Here is a 20,755-nt window from a genome sequence, read left to right on the forward strand (position 1 = left end):
TTCCTCCAAATGTAGACAACATATTTGTGACAGCTAATGGGACTTTACCTTTCAATTTAATTTTAAATACATGTGGCCCACCAAAAAAAAAAAAAAATCCCTCCATGGACGCAATTAAAATACATGCAATAACACGTATCTTCACTGCACGTCTGATGTGGAGCCAACATAAGGTTCAGTCACTTTTTCTGCTGGTCAAATGTAAATACGTATGAAAAAAATAAATTATAAGCCAAAAATATAACCTACCAGTAAAGGTGCAGGCTGTCCACTTGATGTTGTCTTACTACAAAAGTCTGATTCTTTCTCCCTCCAGTTCACAAACGACTTTTTCAAAGTGCTTTCAGATGTTTGTTGACGTTGCTGTGACCAATAAATTCAATCGAAAATGGAATGTTAGGCCTATTTTGTTTAAGAAATGTATTTTATCATCAGAAAAATGCAACGAGAACATGAGAAAAACACCCTAAACTGGATTTTCATCAGAGTGGATCTTCAATGATACCAAACAAAACTCTCAAACTTTAATTTACAAAGCAATTAAGGCAAACAAGCAAAAAAGAAGGATCCTCTTAATCAAAAATCAACACACATTTTGATTATAACATAGCCTAAATACAATGGTAGCCTACAGTGTTTAACAACTTGCATACTTATTTTGGCCAGTCACAATACAGAGTGTCGAGGTAAGATGCAAAGAAAAATATCTCGCAAAACAAAACTTTTTCAAAAATCCTCTAAAACTGTGAAGAACACACCAGACCAGAGACCAAATGCCAGCTGGAATGTCTGCAGGAGCTTGCCTGCTTGTTTCAAGTTTTTCTTGGACTGCAGCAACAAAAGAAAGAGTGAGGCAATCCCTGCTAACACTTTTAAGACCCCACAGATGTGCTAGTTACAAGAGTTTGAGGGCAAAAAACATTGAGAAGTGCAAAAAAACTTTGCCCTGCCAGCCAAGGTACCCAGAGAGAAGGAGGTACTGGGAGAGCAGACTCATAAATCACATTTTATTTTCAAGCCAAAAGAGAAAAAATAAAATAAAACAGCACTTATGTCACTCCTTCAGCGGAATGATTAAAGAAAATGTACAAATTACAGCATCAAATCCCCTCACCGGTAAGTCTTACAGACTTAACATATCAATTAGGTGTTCTCTTGCACTACTTATTAAATAAAGCGTCACGTCAACACTTATCCATTTTGTATTCTGCAGCAGTTTTTTTCCCACAGACAGTGCTCACTACTTAAGATTTCTCTGCAAGAAAGTCACACAAATTGCCAACAGGAGCCAAACTGTAAAGCCCATAACCCCAATCACTTTTACGGCTATCACTGCATTTGCCATGTGCCGTAAACACGGCAACACATAGCTTATGCTAAGCAGAGTGGGAGCAGGGGTTGGGTGAGACAGTCCTTAGATGATGTATTGCAGCTGGTTAAGTGAAGAGCACTGGTGGAAGTAGATTTGCCCTTGGGACATAATGCCGCATTTAATGACTGATAAAATAATTGAAAATCTGTTGAGTGTTTACAGTTTATTAAGTCTATTCATATTTGCAGCTGCAAATTTGATTGTCCTACATGGTTTTTGAGGAAAATGTAAATCTTGTGACTAAATAGTGCTGCAATCTCATGTACTTAATGAGGTGTTTATTGATCTTTGCAAGTTTGCCGGACGAAAAGTTTTAACAGGATTTCCTTCCCTGCAAGTTCCATCTCCAGATAAGAGAAAAGTATTAATTAAAGGAAAATCAGACTTTGCTAATCTCCTGGGATTTAAAAAGAGCAAGATAAAGCAGAGTGTTGCTATTATCCTCAAATATGGATAAAACAGAGTGAAAATCTCAACCTGCCATGGCAATCTTGTGTCAACAAGCTAGGCTGCGGGGGAGAACTACATCCCCTTCTGATCCTTCCCCACCTTTTACCCTGTTCCCTCTCACTCACTGGAAGGACGTCTCCTCATTTCAAAGGCCGCCGTGTCACTCACTCAGCCCGGGCTATTTTTAGATGAAGGCAGAGTCGCAAACTTGTGCCTCCTTTTGATTCCTACCTCTTTTAATGTTGGCCCTCTCATCTCCCGTAGCGTTTGGAGTGACAGCAGACTTGTTGCAGATATACCAGAGTCTCTCGTCAACACAGCGGAGCCATCTCTTATCGGCTGGGAGCATCACAGAAAGCTTCCTGCAAGACACTTCAAAGCAGGGTGACCCCATGGCTGCTGAGCTGCTTGAGCAAAAGAGCAGGTCTGGTTAGAAGTATCCCGACCACCTGCGCTAAAAGCAAGAGTTAAAGCTCTTGATAGTTCATGAATTCCTAAGAGTCTCTGGCAACACAAGTTTGATATTTAATAGTAATGCTACAGGACACCATCACTTGCAAGCAGAAATGAAAACATTTGGAACTGACATTGCTGCTTAAAACAGGCAGTCACCTGTATATGAATATGTTTGGAGAACAGTGATCACAGCCTCGTTTCTACTGAGCAGTCTGGTACAGAACAGTCATGTACCAGTACCTCTAGGGGGGCCACCATAAGTTGTAGGTCGGAACGATTGGGGCGGAGCCAGTGTAGCCACTTGTTGATTAGTAGAGAATGATGATGACATTAGAAAACACTAATATAATGCTCATTTAAGCTAATATTTCCACCTTTTGAAAGCATTTGGGTTTTTGCAGTTTTCTACTCTTTTTGGTCAAGAGTCAGCAAGGGCTGGTCTGTGGCAGAACTGCAAACATTTCTTGCCATCCTTGGCGACGGTGTGATACAGGGTGAGCTAGCTGCTTACACCTAGCATGCACCGCTCAGTGGAATTGAGGCTTAACTAACTGGACAGTACTGTAACAGTCCTTACTGGACCGGACCATTGAGTGGAAACGAGGCTTTAAAGTCAATGTTCTTGATAAAAAGCCAATTTTCTCAACGTTTAGCATTCTTAATGACTGATGCTTTAATTAAGCAACTATTTCAATTGGCGGCCGTGATCGGTGGTCAACTCCTGATGGGAAGATTGCAGGTTTGATTCCCGCCCTACCCGTCAAAGTATCCTTGGGCAAGACACTGAACCCCAAATTACCTCAGGTGGAAGGTTGGTGCCAGTGTTTGGCCGCAGAGCTGCCACCAGTGTATGAATGGGTCTTTGACTGCAAAGTGCTTTGGGCATTGGAGGAATGTTGAAAAAAAGCGCTATATATGTAAATATGTACCGTTTACTATTTTCTAAAAATAGGAAAAAACAGGACATGAAGATAAATATTACATTTTTGGCTCCAGCAAGACACTGTGGGACTCCATTGATCTTTACATCTGCAGAGCAAAACCCTCACCTTACACCATCGATCAATTCATCCACTCATCTTCCAAACTCAATCCCTTTTGGGGTTACATCGTTGCTAGAGCCTATTAACCAAAGGTGGGGTACAATGCACTTATATCTACACCTAGAGGCAATGAAAAGTATCTAATTAACCGATGACCTTACATTACATTGCCTAGAAAAAGTTAAATGGTTCATGGTGTTTACTTATACAGTGTTCCCTCGCTATATCACAGTTCACCTTTCCCGTCCTTGCTCCTCTGCGGATTTTTTCATTTTTTTTTGCTTTTTATGCTTTTTTTTTCTTACATTGCATTGTGTTCTGTGTCCTGATTGGCTGCAGACCTTGTAAATCAATCAATCTTCCACACTGGTTAGCGCTCTCTAGGTGTGATTGTATGAATGTGTGTGAGTGATTGTGTGGCCCTGTGACAGACTTGTGAACTGTCCAGGGTGCATCCCGCCTTTGCCCAAAAGTATCTGACCCTGACCATGTGATCCCAAAAGGGATTCAGGATGTTAAGTAGATGGATGGATCTCCAGGCAATCTTTTGTGGTTTTGAGCTAGATGGGCCAAAATGGTGAAGTCTGGGAGGCAAAAAGGAAAAAAAAAAACTTAATTATAAGTGGTAATTGTTAATTTTAGAAAAGACTTGGTAGGTTACCACTGCATTTTACCAGAAATGATGAATCTATGATTTACTATGCTAATAAAAAGATGAGATAAATGTAATACACATTCTTTTCAAGTGTCAAGAAAGCCAATCCTTAAGTTTAAATGGGGCCCCATGGACAGCTTGTTTACATCTTAGCTTATGTTCTCTAAGTAAGCTGCAATCGTAAAATGTAAAAACAGTACTTCTGCATTAGTGGCCCCCAAATGGCATTAGAGTCCCAACGCCACACAAGTCTACCAGACTTTGTTTACACTTCCATTAATATTGCAGCTGCAAAAATTCCTTAAAGTTAATCTAAAGACAATCTTTAGAGAAGTATCCCCTGACCAGAAGGAGGGCAGAGGCGGACACAAATGCAGTCATAAAAATAAATAAATACATAAATAAACCTTTATATTAGATATTCATATATTAAGTAATTTGTTTTTTACTTGCTGTTAATATTACCAAAGTTTGTTACAAATGTGGATCTTACCCACTTTCTCCTGGGATTGCTCAGGACTGCTAGGTTGAAAATAAATAAATAAATACATTCCCTTTTACTAAAAATTGTAGTTCTCAGACTAATTTTTTTGAATAAAAAAAAGTTCTGAACTCATCCCTTTATAAAAATTCTATCATATGGAGCAAAAACTGTCAGACATTTTTTTTCTTTTTTAACCCAGATCATTTTAGAATTTACAGGCTAACTATTCACGGTGACTATAGTTTTCTATACATTGACATTGGGTAAAAACAAACAAACACAAAAAAATTGAAAAGTTTTGTTCAAGTGTCAGAGTAATTGAAGATATGACTGCATTATAGGTCAGTTTTGTTAAACCGCTGCAGCTAAAAATGCACCAACTTCTTTAAATATGATGGAACAGGCATGAAGTGTTTCACAAAAAAAAAAAAACCTCCTTGATCATCATAGAACACAACACCCAGACTCTACTCTTAAATGTGGGGCTAACTATTCTAAAAACTGTAATTCTACCAACTGCAAACATTCATAATGGCTTAAATGTTGCTTTTAGACTCAGACATCAATCATAGTAATAGGCTGTAAAACTTGTAATATATGAGGGTTCAGTTGGTCAGTTCTTCTGTTCTTTATGTAAGTATGAAAATATGTTCAAAAGCAACTTTTTAATGAAAGCAATATTGGAGTACAAGTATTTTCAATATAATAATTATCTTAAAATACTCAGATATATTTCATCAAAACAAAATCGCTGGGGGGGTTTGTTAACTTTTTTGAGTCTATTCCAAAATATTTTAAACTTAACCACAAAAAATAATAGTTTACCGTTTCTTTTAAGGGTCATAATTTTATTTCTAAGCCTTGTAAGCTTTCTTATGCTGTCTAACACAGGATCCATCGCAGAAACTCAATTGTAACACCAACTTTCTAAGGGGAAAGCACTTCTGTATTTTTGGATTCCCACTCTAAAAATGGTTGAGCTTGATTTGAGGTTAATGTGCTTTTAAACCAAAAAAAAAAAAAACAACAACTGAAAAGCATGAGTAAAAGAAAAAAACAACATGAATTATAACAATGAAATATTTATGGGTTGTGGTTGACCTGCTATTGACACGCTTCAGAAAGGCAACATGGATTTCATGCCTTTATCACTTTGCCCTCCTGGCTCATCATAAGCTTCAGAGGAGAAAAGGGTCACAGCACTCTGCCTGACCTCTGGAAGAACATTAACCATCCCTACTGAGTACAACCTGAATACTAAAAGATAAAAATAAACCTAAAAAACTCTTTCCGTGTCCCTAGGTATAACCGGTTCAAGACAAAGTGTGGTCAAAAGTTCAACAGATACACAATTTTAAAGCTAACTGTCAAAGCCAAATGGGCAAGTTGGAATCTCCAGTACTGAAGTGATACTTTCTTGTTCGTTTTCTTCTCCAACATTTGTTTAACCCTTTGGTGGTCTGGACTTTCTCTTTTGGATTATGAGCAGGTTAATATGTTTTCATAAATTTTGCTTTTCAGTTTTTTTTGACATTATGTGACCATATGTGGTACAGCTTTGAAAAATACTTGCAATTAATAAAATTTGTGAATATTTCTGAAACAAATGGGGCTACAAAGTTGCTTCCAACTGAAAGTTAAAAAGCTGGAAGACTCTCTGATGTACCTTAAAAGTAATTCCTCACATTCCAGCGTGGGTTGCTATGGTGATCAACCCCATTAACAAGTGAGCATGTAGAGATTTCCTTTAAAGCTTTTCGTTCCAGTGCATACAACCAAGTTATGTCAGTTCTAGCTTTAGTCCAATTTTTTACCATCATTTCTATCAAACTTTAAACTTGCTTCTCAAAAATTTAGCATTTAGAAAAAATATATAAACGCAGCTCGGCCTAAATCAGACACAAATTGGCACATTTTTCACATGGAGCGTGTACTTTGGAGAGCTGAAAGGTGAAGTGTGTGCTCATGTGCGTGCATGCTGGTGTGCCTGGTCCCGTCCTGATCTGTAGCTAAAGTGGCAGGTCTGATCTCGTAAATGTCATCCATGACATCCGGACTTGGCTGCTTTAGGGTTGATGTGTATTGGTGCTGATAGCTGCACCACAGGTGCTTTTCCCTCTTTGTCTCAAGTCTGTAATTTCTGGATTGCTCTCACAGAATGACACAAAGGCCAAGTGGGACAAATAGTTATTTTGGAACCTTGTTTGGCCTTCAGAAAGAGATTTTAAATACTTCTCATTTTCCCAGTCACATTCAGACTAATACGTTTTGCACAGGCTCCATATGCATTATGCACTGCCTCGTCTCTGGAGTCACACCCTGATGCACATCGGGGGCAAGGTGGGTTTCAGTTTCATGTCCAATGACACTCTGAGTCACGATGGGGGTGCTCACTGAATCACAAATCTCTCGACCGGGAGACACCTCTGAGCCACAAGTGCCAAAGAGAGAGTCCATAGGAGAGGCTAAGTTGTTTAGCGTTACTGACAAGATAGGAGTCTTTCAGACCCCCCCTTATTTTCTGCTGACCTGAGGTAATTGCTTGGTAAAAAGTCTGGTGCAGGTGGATATGTTCAGCAACAAAATTTGCAAAAAATCTTGCAAAAGGAAAAAAGCAAGTCATAATCAATACTTTTTAGTTATAAGCCACTAAAAAAGAAAGAAAAGTATAAAATGCATGTAACCTCATTGTATTTTTTTGCTTGTTTGTTTTTTGTTTTACTTTCATCTGACATGGTCATCACTATAATTAAATGTCTAGATATTAAAATATTTTTTTTCTTAAGTTGTCCTAATTCATTCATTTACAAAGCTTTATACTCCTTTGAAGTTTTGATCTGTTTCAATGACCAATGGGGGTCTTCATCTGACAGGACGGCGTGAGTGGAAGACAAGGACAGAGGTAAAATGTGGGGGCAGATCACAGAAAAAGTAAAAACAAAGAAAGGTCTGGCAATACAGGAAGAAACAATTTTAGGCAACAAAGAGTTAAAGGTTTACCACACATTCTCTCAATACACCTCTTGGAAATCTTAAAAATAGGTCCACTAAGTCGCCCAGACTGATTTCACCAGGTCCCAGAATAGGGGCTTGTAGTTGAGTGCCTGGGCCAGGTTATCTCCCACAGAACCTAGTTGGGCTCAACTCAGAAAAATACATTAATCTTTTGCCCATAGGCTCACCACATGCAAGGGGGACAACAAGGAACCCGGTACTGGGCAGCAGACGAGGATGCTCAACATGGGCCACATTTAGGCACATCACGTAATGCTCTGAAACCAAATTCCTCAAGCTGGGAGTTGAACTCTCTTCCATTCTGAAGATACCTGTGATAGGAGCCACTGATTAATGTGGGTCTGCTCATAGTCCCCTGGCTCGGTCACCATGTGTTGTGTTCACTCCTGCATGTTCACTCAGAGATACAGTGTAGGTCTCGTTCTGCTAACTTATAGACAGAATAGCAGTAAATTGTGACCGGCCTTTCTTGGAGTCTAAAGGAGGGGTATTAGTACGTTCTCCAACTGGTGTCCATTGTTTTACTGAGAGGCTTCAGTTCCCATGTGGGCAGTAATACTGACACCTAGAAGGTAATGGTGGGATTTAATGGAATCCTTGATGTTGACTGAAGTGGTCATTTGTTACTTGACTTCTGTGTCTGTCACAGTTTGTCCACTTTGAATTTTATGTTTGAAGCCCCAAGATAAGCCAATGTCTCCCGACTGGCCTGGGAGTGTTTGGGGTTCCATTGGGAAAACCAGTGGAAGTTTTTAGGGAGAATGACTGGGCATCATTGTTTGGGCTGCTGCCCCTGCAGATAAGTAGTAGATGGATGGATTTTTGAGGATTTACCCAAAGTATCTGATTTTCATGGGTAAGTATAAACTACCGCTCTCTCAGACACACACGCAAATTAGCACATAAAAATTAAAGGTGTATTCAAACTAGAAACATCCGTTGGTCTGCAACAAGTCTGCTTAATTTGGTCCAGATCGAGTCCTAAACCTTGTATTTGGTCTGTATTCAGACTGCAGTCAAACAGACATTTCTGTTTCGAACTGTAAACAAAACCACATGACCCAAGATCTCTTCCTTCAATGGCCAGGAATTACTAGAGCAATGAGAGAAAGAATTATGGAAATCCTTTTTCAATCCTATTAAAACGTGATATTTCGCTGACCAATTTTGAACATCTGCATTTCACAACAGACCAACTTACATCCACAAATATGAGATAAGTGTGTGCATTCTAAATGTACAAAGATGTTTATGAAATATGGAAAAGAAGACAGTAACTTGGACCTCCACACAGAGCCCAAAGCAGGGTGATACCGTTATGGTGTATGCCTCCCCCTTTCCCATCATCCATCTGTTTACATACACTCCTGTTGGCTTATAGTCCCCTCACCACAACAAAAATGGAGAGTAATTAGAACTGTCCAGCTCTACAGCTTTAATTCAGGTACCAGGTCAGACAAGGAAAACGGAGACATACATGGATCTAGAAGCGGATGTATCAGAATGGAGCGGAACAGGGAGCTTGTGGTTTGCTGTTGGATGTTTCACATCGCACTTACAAGCTTTTTCTAACAGCACTTTTACTTTGGCTCCTGATTCACAATTAATCAAAAAATATTCAGGAATGCAATTTTACACTTGATTGCTTGATCTTTGTCTTTGATCGTTAGAAAAATACAGAAGAGGATGTTAAAAGCATGCTTTTTTTTTACAGCTATCAATATAATTGGATACTTCCTGTTTTTGTTTTTTAACCAATTTTGCAAAAATTCTAAAACTGATAATCAGTCATTAATTAAAAAAAGTATTTAAGGCAACTCATAGCTGTCAGATATTAGTTTTTTCATAAAGGGACTTTTTCTGTGCTTTATTGTGAAATGTTGTCAAAAATCTATATGTTATAATGAGTCCTGGAAAGAAAGTACAAATAACGAGAGAGTCTGAAAGAAATTCCTCAGCCAAAGTGAATTGGAGAGTCAAACTCTGCTTTCATATTACGATACTTTGATGTTTTTTCGTGGGTCTCAAGAAACTGACAGTTTCCACTGTAAGATGTTGGAGCTGACTTGCTGGGTTTTTCCAACGACTTTTCCAAAAAACTATAGGTGTTAAACCATCTCGGTTGACTCAGACGCTTCTCTTGCATTTTTTTTCCCTTCAGCTTTAGCGGTGGATGATGAAACTTCGAGACACTTTTGCTTAAATACAATGCAGGACCAACGCTGCCACTCATTTTCGGGGAAGCTTTGTACATCCCACTCACACATCCACACAAAGTCTGTCTCCCTTTAGCTCAGCGGCGGCTTGTGTCATGATGAAGGCTCTGTCACTTCATCCTTATTACCAGCAGAAAGGTCAGCACAAGTTCACAGTTACATCAGTCAGTTTCTGACAGGAGCAGAATTTTAGACCAGTTAAAAAAAATGCACAGAAAGAGGAAACAAGAGGAGGAAAGGAAAAGATGGTAGTTTATTAAGCGGGGTACATCCATCGAGGCAGCTCCGTCTCCTCCTGCAAACTGCTACCAGTGTAAACTGAGGGAGATAGTCAGCCGGCTGAGTCTTGTCCACGTTTGCCCGTCATTGATATGTGGAGGCACAGAGGAAAAGATGAACAAGCGCTGTGCAGCACACATCACAGGAGAATGTTGCTTCAGGAAAAAACAAAAAAAAGAGTGTAAAAGAACACAGAAAAATGGGACCTCCTGTTAGTTTTCAGATGGGATCATCCTGCACTGCATGTCATGTTTGGCCTCAAGATAAAAAACAAAATATATATTTTTTCACTTATGTTTTGGAGTTTTTATTTGACAAGTAAATATTGAAAATGGTGCTTTCTAAAGTACCTGGAGAGCATCCATTCATGACTGGTAAACAGGCGTACGCTTTTTTAACATAACACATATAATCAATCACTTCTCCACTCAGACTGGCCTGTATTTTAGCTGTCTCTGCAGGAGCATGCTCTTAACTTTTGACTACTTTCCCCTTCAGCTTGTTTACCTTGCTCTTTCAAACACTGTAGGAAACGGTTATCTCTGCTGAGATACTTGTGTTCCGGGTTTTTCTAACACTTTTATCTCCCCAGGTAACCACACCCTCCTTTCCTTCGTCTCCCCTGCCATCCTCCTTCTCTTTCTTCACAAGCCATAAAGTCACAAAGAACGTCTTACAGCAACATAGAGGTCCTCAGCTTGCCTGAAGAGAGAAATGTAGGGATGGAAATAGGCCCAACTTTGCTCTATTATTGACATAATCCTTAAAAGCTTGTGCCTGTGAAGCCAGATCAATTTTCAGCACCTTATCCTATTATTAAAAGCTGGCCCGAGGGCTGAGGAAGTCTGATCCTGCAAAAAGAAACACAGATGGGTGTAGCGAGGAACACTAAGGCAAAACATCTCCCAGGCATGCTCTCACAAAAAAAAAAAAATAAAAAAAATTCAGTGTCTAGTATGAATTTGATTTTCCAATACTGTCATTAATAGATGAGCTAGTTGAGGCAGGGGCTGATGCTTGTGGCGTGCTGTAATGCCCATGGACAAAAGTGAAGATAGAGACAATCACGACTGTTATGAACAACACTTCATCACTGTCACATTTGGACAGAATTCAATTTGCAGATGTCGAAGTTGCCCCTTTCTATCTCTGCGTCATGTCTGCTTTGTGAGGAAGACATGAATATACGCGTGCGTCTCTGCACAAATCCAAACGCGGCATTGTTGTTTGTTTGGTGCAGAAAAAAATAGATCCGACAGTGTAGTTCTGAGCACTCCTAGAAAGAGGTGGATGTAGAGCAACACACATATATATGGCGTTGGTGTTTCTAATGGTGCTGCGGTATACGACATAAGCCTTTATGTTGGTCTCGGCACCACGAAGCCTAAAATATTTATACTAAAAAATTGAGAAAAAAAGTAACTCAATAAATAAGTAATGATGAAAGAAAAAAAACACTACAAATACTTATTTTCTAAAACTTTATCTTAAAAATTGTGTGAAAATTCTTTAAAGATTATTTTAGTCAATAAACAAAAATAAAGACTTTACCATTCTCAAGGGCAGAGCAAGTGCAGTTAGCTCACAGAATGTGAGTAAAATCAAATATGACACATTTTCATCTTAAAATTACCCAAGGTATGAAGTAGGAAAACACTGAGAAAATGGAGCTGCCACTCATTAGATTTATAAATAGCTCCCTTCACTTACTCTCCGTACTGTATGTTTAGTAAACCTCAGCTGAGTTGGATTCTAAATTGGATTTGAAAATTACCTCACCATTCTTTGGTATATTTTCATCTCATTTCAATCTAACTGTAATGCCGTTTTACAGCAGCAGCCATAAATTCAGTTTTTATCCACCTGCCTGGACATTTTTCTTCCTTTTTCTGTAATCATGAGGGACTAAAACAGAATAAATAGAAACTGTTTTAAAGAGTTAATTGCTGCAGATTTCTAAGTAATTTTTAACATTTTACACATTTTTGTGCTTTTCTTTTTGACACAGGAAAACTATTTTTCTGTACTAACATTATATTTTATTTTGGTGCAGTTTGTAAGTCAAACAAAGCACTGTTTTGGATGAGAGCATGTCAGGTTTGGCAATTCAGCTCCCATTTTTTAATAGGGTAAGGCTATTATAACACAACAAATATTTTTTAAATGATCAATTCAAAGTTTCATATAGAGTATGGATAACAATTTCCATAAATGATTCAATTTGATTCACCAGAAACCGTATCGCTTTAATTCCCTTTTTTTTTCTTGATTCTTTCAATCCATTTTGATTCAATTCAGTTTTGAGTTTACATAGTTTACACATTTTGACACATTTGTTCAGAACTATGTTTTGAATATATTTATATTAATCTGTTCACATATTGTAAAATTGGATTCTCAAAAGGAGAAGCTCTAACAAAAATGTTCCGATCATTACCTTGTAAACATTGTTCTGCCTCTCCTGGTGTGCGTTTCAGTTTGGCCACCAGGTGGAGCTCATGCTATAGCATTACACTTTATTCTAGAAAAATAAGCAAAGGATGAGCAAAACAACATAACCACAAGCGGTTACTTAAAAATATATTTCCTTAAAATAGTTTGGAAAATTCATGCATTTGAGTATATAAAGATGTTAATTTAGTCAGCAATGTATGTTTACGTCAACAGAGCGTTAGCATTAGCCATCTTATGGGAAAATCCATTAGACATTAGCATCAAGCTAGCGGACTTTAGCTTAATCTGCTAGATCGATCTCTATTTTTATGGATCAATTATTGATCTACTTATCTACTTTGATTCAAATCGATTTTATCAACCCAGCCCTAGTGTAAGCAAGTATAAATACATGAAGCTTTAAGAATGTCATGTCCTTGTGATAATACCCATAATATAAAGTCATAAAACTGTCAAACTTAGCCAATACAATCCAGTTGGTTGCTTCATTCTGCACTTTAGCAAGAAGAAAGCCCAGAACAGAAAACTTCAGGCTGTAATTTTAATGTGACAGTGCACTATTTCTCCTTTAAACCAAATCCCACCCTCACCACCTGCCTTGAATCTCAACTNNNAAAAAAAAAAAAAAAAAAAAAAAAAATCAACATGCCAAAAAGCACTTGTGCTGCTTGGTGGGGGTTTATAATTCATAGCATGCAATGGATTGTTTTTTATGTCTGTGAATTGACAATATAATGGCCACCCATGATGGATTTGACCACTTTGCTTCTAACTTTCAAATCAGCTCACATAATAAGTGGTGATTACGCCGGCCGAGCTGCGCCGCTACAGCAAATATTTCCTTTGAAGAATGGGATTGTTAGAGGCCCTTTCAGCCCAACACAAATGGAATCGATTAATAATTGCCTTTTCTCTTCCTAGAATTATAATTTATTTCATGTGGCCATTTGTGTACTGTTTGATTTGTGGCACTAGAGAGGCAAAACTTGTGTGAGTGTGTGTTTGTGTGCATACAGGGACTCAAGGATGTGATTTGTTCCACTGGTACCTGGGAAATGTATTCTTAATTGTACTGAAACTTTGTTACTCTGGGAGACTGGCAGGTCACAAATAACAAGCCAGCTGGTTTCCCTGCGTGCTGAGGGCGCAGGGAAAGATGGATGCATGAGAGAAATGTGAGCGCACATTAGAGGTGAGAGTATTTCTCCACTTGTCAGAGGGACTGCAGGTGTTATGCTGTGGGGTCAGGATGGGCAGGTGTGTTATTTGGAGATCTGACCTACACTGAAGGATGAGCCACCTTTGGGTGGATGTACATGAAGGGGAAAAGGATTTGATACCCTGCTGGTTTGGTACACTTGCCCACTTAATTAGCCAGATTACAGGTAATGAGCGGAGATCAAACAGAGGGCTCCTAATACAAGTGATAGAAGACAACCGTCTACTGAAGCAATCAATCAGATTTCAAACTCTCCACCATGACCGAAACTAAAAAGCTGTCAAAGGACATCAGGAACAAAACTGTAGACTTGGCTGGAATCAGCAATAAAATGGTTTTCAATGAGAATATTATTACTATTAACAGATTTGCAAACTTTAGATTTACATTTCACTTTACATTGTTGTAATGTTGATAGAAAAAGGGGAAGATGGGAGGCTCAAATCAACAAGCTGGAACTGAAGTCACCGACATTGAATAGTAAGACTATTCATCGTGTATGCAATGCTAACAAGTTCTCTCAGCTTGATAAAACACAGGAATAGTTGAAATTTCGATCTGAATCATAGCACCGTGATCAGATGAGATCATAATCATCAACTCATTTTACCGTGTTTTGATGGAAGTATGTTTGTTTTGACTCCAAGAACACCAACTTCCTTGGCAGACATGTCAAGCATGATGACTTTAAATGATCAATAGTTCTTGGTGAGGGCCTCATTCACTCAGCTGGAGTGTTGAAAAGAGTTCATGGATACGGATTCTAGCATGAAAAGTCAGATAACAAATGGTTTATGAAGTGTATGATAGTCCAGGGCTGATTGGGTTAGTCTTCAAACAATTGACTGGAAATGACAACTAGAACCGAGTGAGTGTGATGTCATCCAAAGAAAATAGCTTACTTAAAAAATTAAGTCAGTTCAATTCCCTTTTTTTTGACAAATGGATGTTACCATTTGGATTGGTCCAAGTCAGTCTAAATCAATGTTTCTACAGGACAAATGGAGGCTGTCTCCACCCACAGCCAAAATATGAAAATCCAATCAGAGGGGTGGAGCTGTTATCATTATTGGAGCAGCAGATCATGACATGGGACCCCTGAAATGACATAGAACTTACTTTCATGGTTTGACCAACTACAAAATTCAACTGTTATACCTCATTATAACCTGTAGGGGGCAGCACACAGATGATTTTAGACCGTTATTTTTAGAATTAAACAAGTTTATTTTGAATTGTCAAAAATTTGTCGAGGACCAATAGTCAGCACTTTTAAAGCCTCATTTATAGAGGTCAACAGCCAAAAAAATGTGATTTAGGGTTTGGTTACCCTATAAAGTCCACATTCCTTCCACTGAAAGCAGGCTTGGGATCACATGCTTTCATTAAGGCATCTGGCTGGTCAGTTTATAACTTGTAATAAAGAAAACATATAATGAAAAAATACAATTATTAAGAACATATTAAATAAAAATAGGCAAAAACCGTTATTCTCCCAATTATAATAGCTGTTTTTGGGTTCTTGGAGCTGGCGGATAATTCCCATTTGTAACATGAGAGGTTGCTCAGTCCAGTGCTTTTTTAACTGTCAATTTCATAGGAAACATGTTATAATCTGCAAATGAAAAGTTGCTAATCTTAAGCAAATAACCCTTGTGCTATACTAGGCATGTTTACATTAAAAGTGGGGTCATCTGGACCCCACAAGACAGTGCACTAAAACTTTTTTTTCAATGATTTTTTTTAAATTTTATTTTATTTTCACTGGCATTAAATCCTGTCCACCTTTGTCATGGGAGGGATCACACATCAGTATAAGAGTAGGGTCATCTAGACCCCATACGATATCACAGGAGTGGGCCAAACTCCCTCAGGTCCAAGCAAACCTAAGGTTAGCTTCCCAAATCCAAAACTTACTAAGTACCGAGTTATGTTTTTGTCTGGGCTGTTAAAATATTTATTTATCTGGTTAAAATGCAAACTAAACTATTAAAATGTGTAATTCAAACATACTTGTGTGTTATTTTTGTCTTAGTGGCAATTAACCTACAAACAGAATTGCTAAATTCGTAAATTGGCAAAATCATTTTATATTTCCTCATCTTATTGTTCCTTTTATCAGCTGTGATGAATAATGACATATTGTGTTCATATTAGGCAGATCATTACAGACAGACAGAAAGTGCTCCTATGTGTGTGATATCTGTCCTTTTCAGACACCGCTTTGAAAAAAGGTAAGATCAAACGCTGCACAAGAGACATCCTGTTAAACTGTACTATTGATTTCCAGTCTTGTTCGTGCATTGGCAATTATGAACAGGACTCAAGTGTTTGCTTAAATTGAAATGACAGATGTTTATTGGCTGCTAATAAGCCATTTACGGAAGCTTGCTTCAAGCTGGAACTCAATCCATGCTCATTTTACTTGTGAGGAGACAGGAGGGGCGGGAAGAGTGATGGGAGGTGGTGGCAGTGTGGTTTGGAAGTATTAAACAGACAGAGGAGCAAGCCAGATAAAAAGGGGGGGAGAGCAGGAGAACGTCTGTGTTTGTATTTCAGTGTGCTGAGAGTAAGCTGCAGCTTAAAGCAATTTATATACCTGTGAAAAATGTGCCAACCATTTAATGGCTGTGGTATTAGCCCGGCGATGGAACAGCACCTATTTCAAGGGCAGGGCTGCTTGTAGATAAGCATCACAATTTACTGTAATATTGGAGCCAGAGGATAGAGTCATGTTACAGAAGAGATTAATGAGGCCCGAGTGCGTCGGTGCTTGTGTGTGTGACTGTGTAGATATTGTATTTGTATCTTTCCTGGAAATGTTAAGGTTTCCAGCAGCAAAGAAATTAATATTTCCTCATTTTTGACACAGTACACCCCACGTAAATTGATTGTTGCTTTTGCTTTGGGGGAACAAAAACTCATAACACTGCCATCCAGTGGATGGAGCCCTCCTGTGCACGAGTACGAGCCAGCCCTGCTGACCAAGCCAGAACTTTGACCTATTCCACTCTAGCTGATTTGGGAGATTTGAACCTGCGCATAAACATACTCACTCATACAAGCACTCACACATATACAACACACATCATTTTCCATATTTTCTTTTTTTTCTCTAAAAATGATAGATGAATGCAGTTTTGGGTGTATTGATTGCATGCTTTTATGGAATTACATCTTTGGAGCAGGTTGGGCTGTAAAGGGAAGACAAATAGGCCTGACTAAATGAGAGTAAGCAAAATCCAGTGCGAGCTGGATTGGAAGAGTGTGCAGTGGGGCACCTAAAGGCCCGGAATGGTTCCAACACTGCAGACTGACATCCATCCTTCCTCTCCTCCCGCATGTCATCACTCCGGAAAGACGGATTGCTCCCCGCCAGAGCAGGACTTTGAAATGAAATCCACTCCACCTCGCCTTTACATGCGCCACTCACCGATAATGGTGGCACACTGAAAGCAGCAGTTCAGCTCGGTGGGTTTCTCCCATTGCAACACCATTTAAATGGACCTGCTCTATTTCTTTTATTGATTGTTATGAAAGCATTTCATTATGCAGGAAGTTTTATGGCCAACAAGCAATTATGAATTCAATACCGCAAATGTAAACTGAAATATGTCTTTGGGACATGTGTGAGAAAGTTACAGTGGGCCGGGAGAAAGCTCTCTCTGGGTATCGATACACACAGAGATGTGCCCGTATCAAGTGTTGGGAGAATTCATTGAAACTCTGAGAAAGTCAATACGACTTTCAGACAGCAATTAGAGAAGTATTCTTGTGAGCAGTTAAAGTTCCACTCCAACTGTATTTTTATCTAGTGTAAAAGTGTTTCCAGTGATTTTTTAATTATGCTTATGCAGTTCTTAGCCAAAACCAAAAAGCATTTGTCGTTTTTTACCACATGTTTTTTGCAGCACAGAAAGATTTATTTAGAAAGAGTTGTGGGCAGGACTTTTGGTGTTGAAGTTAACCTATGCTTATTTCCCATCCGCCCTGTGTTTACACTTTCTCCTGCTAGCTTACAGCTTCTCACAACCCTAAGCTAATATTAGCATTGCAAAAAACAAGCATAAAAAACAACAATATTTGAGTTATCTAGTACAGTTTTGAGCCAAAATGCCATCTCACACGAGGAAAATAAAGACGATAATCAATCTATTTGTCTGCAAATGGATGCATCCAAAATAGAGTGGAGCTGGGACACTTTTGCTTTTTTAAACAGCAGTTTTTTTTTTCTTCTCCTGATCTCACACTCCTGGTCACAATTTTAATTACAAAATACTCCTAAATGCAGTTTTGATCTTAAATTCATCCATCCATCCATCTTCTGCGAGGGCAACAGTGTAAGGAAAGATGCCCAGACTTCCCTCTCCATGTCCATCTCCTCCAGCTCCTCTGGGGGGACCTCCGAGACGTTCCCAGGCCAGCAGAGAGACGTAGTCTCTCCAGCGTGTCCTGGGTCTTTCCTGGGCCCTCTGCCCAGTGGGACATGCCCACAACACCTCCACAGAGAGGCAATTAATTAATTTAATTAATAAAATCTTAAATTATGTTACAAGAATATGTTACAAGCACAATTTCATTAGAATAGGCTTTAATCTACAACACTATTAAATTGCATGGAAAAATATATATCTTTAAGCAAATTAATTAAATTTACATTTTAGCATTCAATGGTGTTAACTTTTACATAACAAAGTTAGTATTAAACTTACTTGTTAAACAAAGAAGATTTGTTCCGTTATTACTAGGAAGACCATGGGAATTCATACATTTTATAATTTCACAAACTATTCATACCTTGTGAAGAAAATTGGCAGCCATTGGTCCTTAAATCGGCTGCATAAAACTCAAAAACATCAAAAATAACAGATGTTTGTGAAGTAAGAGATGATTATAGGGAGATAAATGAACTTTCAGCCAGCTGCTGCCAACTTATCAAGAAATTACACGCTTCTTCAACGCAAGATTCAATAAGCAATGTTGATCAGTGTCTTGGGAAATAAAAGGTGGAGAATTTCATTAAAAAATCCTCTCCAGCTGTTAATTATGGAGATACCTGAGGTAACCGTGTTTGTGTTGCAGCCTGGTAAAGAGAAGGAAAGATCCTGATGAACAGAACGAGCAATGACAGGAAATACAGCACAGCAGAGTATAGTAGCTGGAGAGGAAAAGACAACATTCCAACATGGATAGGATCCTAAATACATTCCAGATGCCACAGCAGGATTCCTCAGGAAATGCAAGCATATGATTCTGGCATGGTTTATAAAGTCCTTGCATCTCAATATTACAGAATATTGTCTGTGTGTACAGAACAGACCAAGGAAGCTAAAAACAAAAAAAAAGAACATCTAAAATAAACAAATGTAAACATGAAACAACTATTTTTGTAGACATACGTTTTCTTACTTTAATGGATTTAAATAGTCTCACCTGAATCTGCAGAGAAACTGATGAATTGGTCGGTGCTCTCAAAGGATTTTCCACTAGCTTATGTATCTGTGGAGGAAAATAATTGTGGGGCACACTTCTAATCAGCAATCTCAGGTAAAAAGCAAGCACAAAGACAAACGTTTGAGAGTGCTTTTGTTTAATACAATAACCCAAAAAACCAAACTAGAATCTGTATTTATTTGATATCTTTCAGATTGATATCTATGTCAACAGAGGAAGAAAATAGTCAATATACAATGTTTCAGAAGTTTTTAGAAAAAAATATGCCATCACAGGTGTCAAACTCCAAGCCTTGAGAGCCAGTGTCCTTCATATTGTCTAACTAACCTGTCATTGCTTCTTAATGATCCAACACACATGATCCGGGCAATACATTAGTCACAATTGCCCTTATGGATGAATACAGACAAAAAAAATTGGTAAATTTGTTAAGTGTATACAGGTGGTCTGCATGACATTAAGGTTGTAGACCGTAGAAAGAAAATCATGCATATTTTCTTTCCTACGGGCATGCTGCTATTGACGGGTCATAGTGTACACTAGGTGTAGAGGTAGGTATGTTGAACGGATTTTTCATTTTTTCAAACGCCCCCAAAAATCTGAGCACTACGTTAGGGGGCTGTTGATTTTGTTCAATAGGAAAGTGAGCAAAAAACAAGCCTCAAGGGAACTACAATTTAAAATGTGGCAACACCTATCAACAACCCCTCCACGGGCCTGCACAACTCAAAAAACTGTTAGCACAAGCATGGAGCTAAGGCCTAACCAACAATAGGTAGGGTAAAGTTTTTGAAAAACTAGCAGGATGTCAGCTCTTGAGATTCTCACAAGTCCCTTTTTGCCAGTCTAAGTCAAATCTGAAGCCTTTTTAATCAAATTTAAGTCAAGTCTTTAGTGTTAGTATACGTCTTAAGTTGTAATTCCAAATCAAGTCTGAAGTCTTTAACCTTGTGGTTAAAATTAGTATTTTATTGTCATAAATTATCATTAAATTAATGTTATATAGTTTGTAGGGACACAAAAATATAGGGATTTAATATTTCTCCATTCAAAAAGCTACATGATTATAACGAGAGCTTTTATTTTTAGACCTGAAGCTTAAAAATGAGGATTAAAAAAAGTTCAACCTGAAGTCTCTGCATGCAAAAATGTAAGTCTAAAAATAATTAAGAGTAAAGTTAGACAACTTTAACATTGGATAATAAACATTTCTTGTCAAAGTAAAAAAAGTTGAACATCAAAAGGTAGACTAAAAAAGTTAAACCGAAAAGAAAAAAAAAAAAACATAAATCAATGTGTCCAGTGAAGAAAATGTATTTGGAGTTGCAGTTAAATATTTATGAAACAAATTGAATATGTTGTCTTAACAGCTGTCCTAAAGAGGTTTTTTTTTTTTTTTAATTTCACACTTTTTCAGAACAAAATAGCTGTTATTTGTGTATGACAGGAAAATACGTAATATTGCAAACTTTCTGTGAGATTTTTTTGTATAGAAATACTAATTCATAGACAATTTCCTTCATCTAATAAGCTTGCTGTTTGGTTGCGTCAGTGTCGTTTGACACGAAAACCATGCAGATGCACAAACCAGTGCTCTTTAGCTTCTTTGACACAATGTGCACAATTGTTTGTGGCTCCATTATGTTCTTGTGTGGCCA

The 20,755-nt window shown here is 38.2% G+C and overlaps 1 long non-coding RNA gene across 2 annotated transcripts in view; it reads right to left on the bottom strand.

Annotated features, from left to right (window-relative positions):
* Positions 1-20,755, bottom strand: part of LOC118599218 — a 118,099-nt gene that overhangs the window by 25,109 nt on the left and 72,235 nt on the right. For both annotated transcript variants that reach the window (XR_004948522.1, XR_004948523.1), the window contains exon 4: positions 19,077-19,142. This is a non-coding gene — a long non-coding RNA (uncharacterized LOC118599218). The remainder of the gene's footprint in view (positions 1-19,076; positions 19,143-20,755) is intronic.

Source organism: Oryzias melastigma, linkage group LG10 (assembly GCF_002922805.2).
Source record: "Oryzias melastigma strain HK-1 linkage group LG10, ASM292280v2, whole genome shotgun sequence".
NCBI classification, from domain to species: Eukaryota; Metazoa; Chordata; class Actinopteri; order Beloniformes; family Adrianichthyidae; genus Oryzias; species Oryzias melastigma.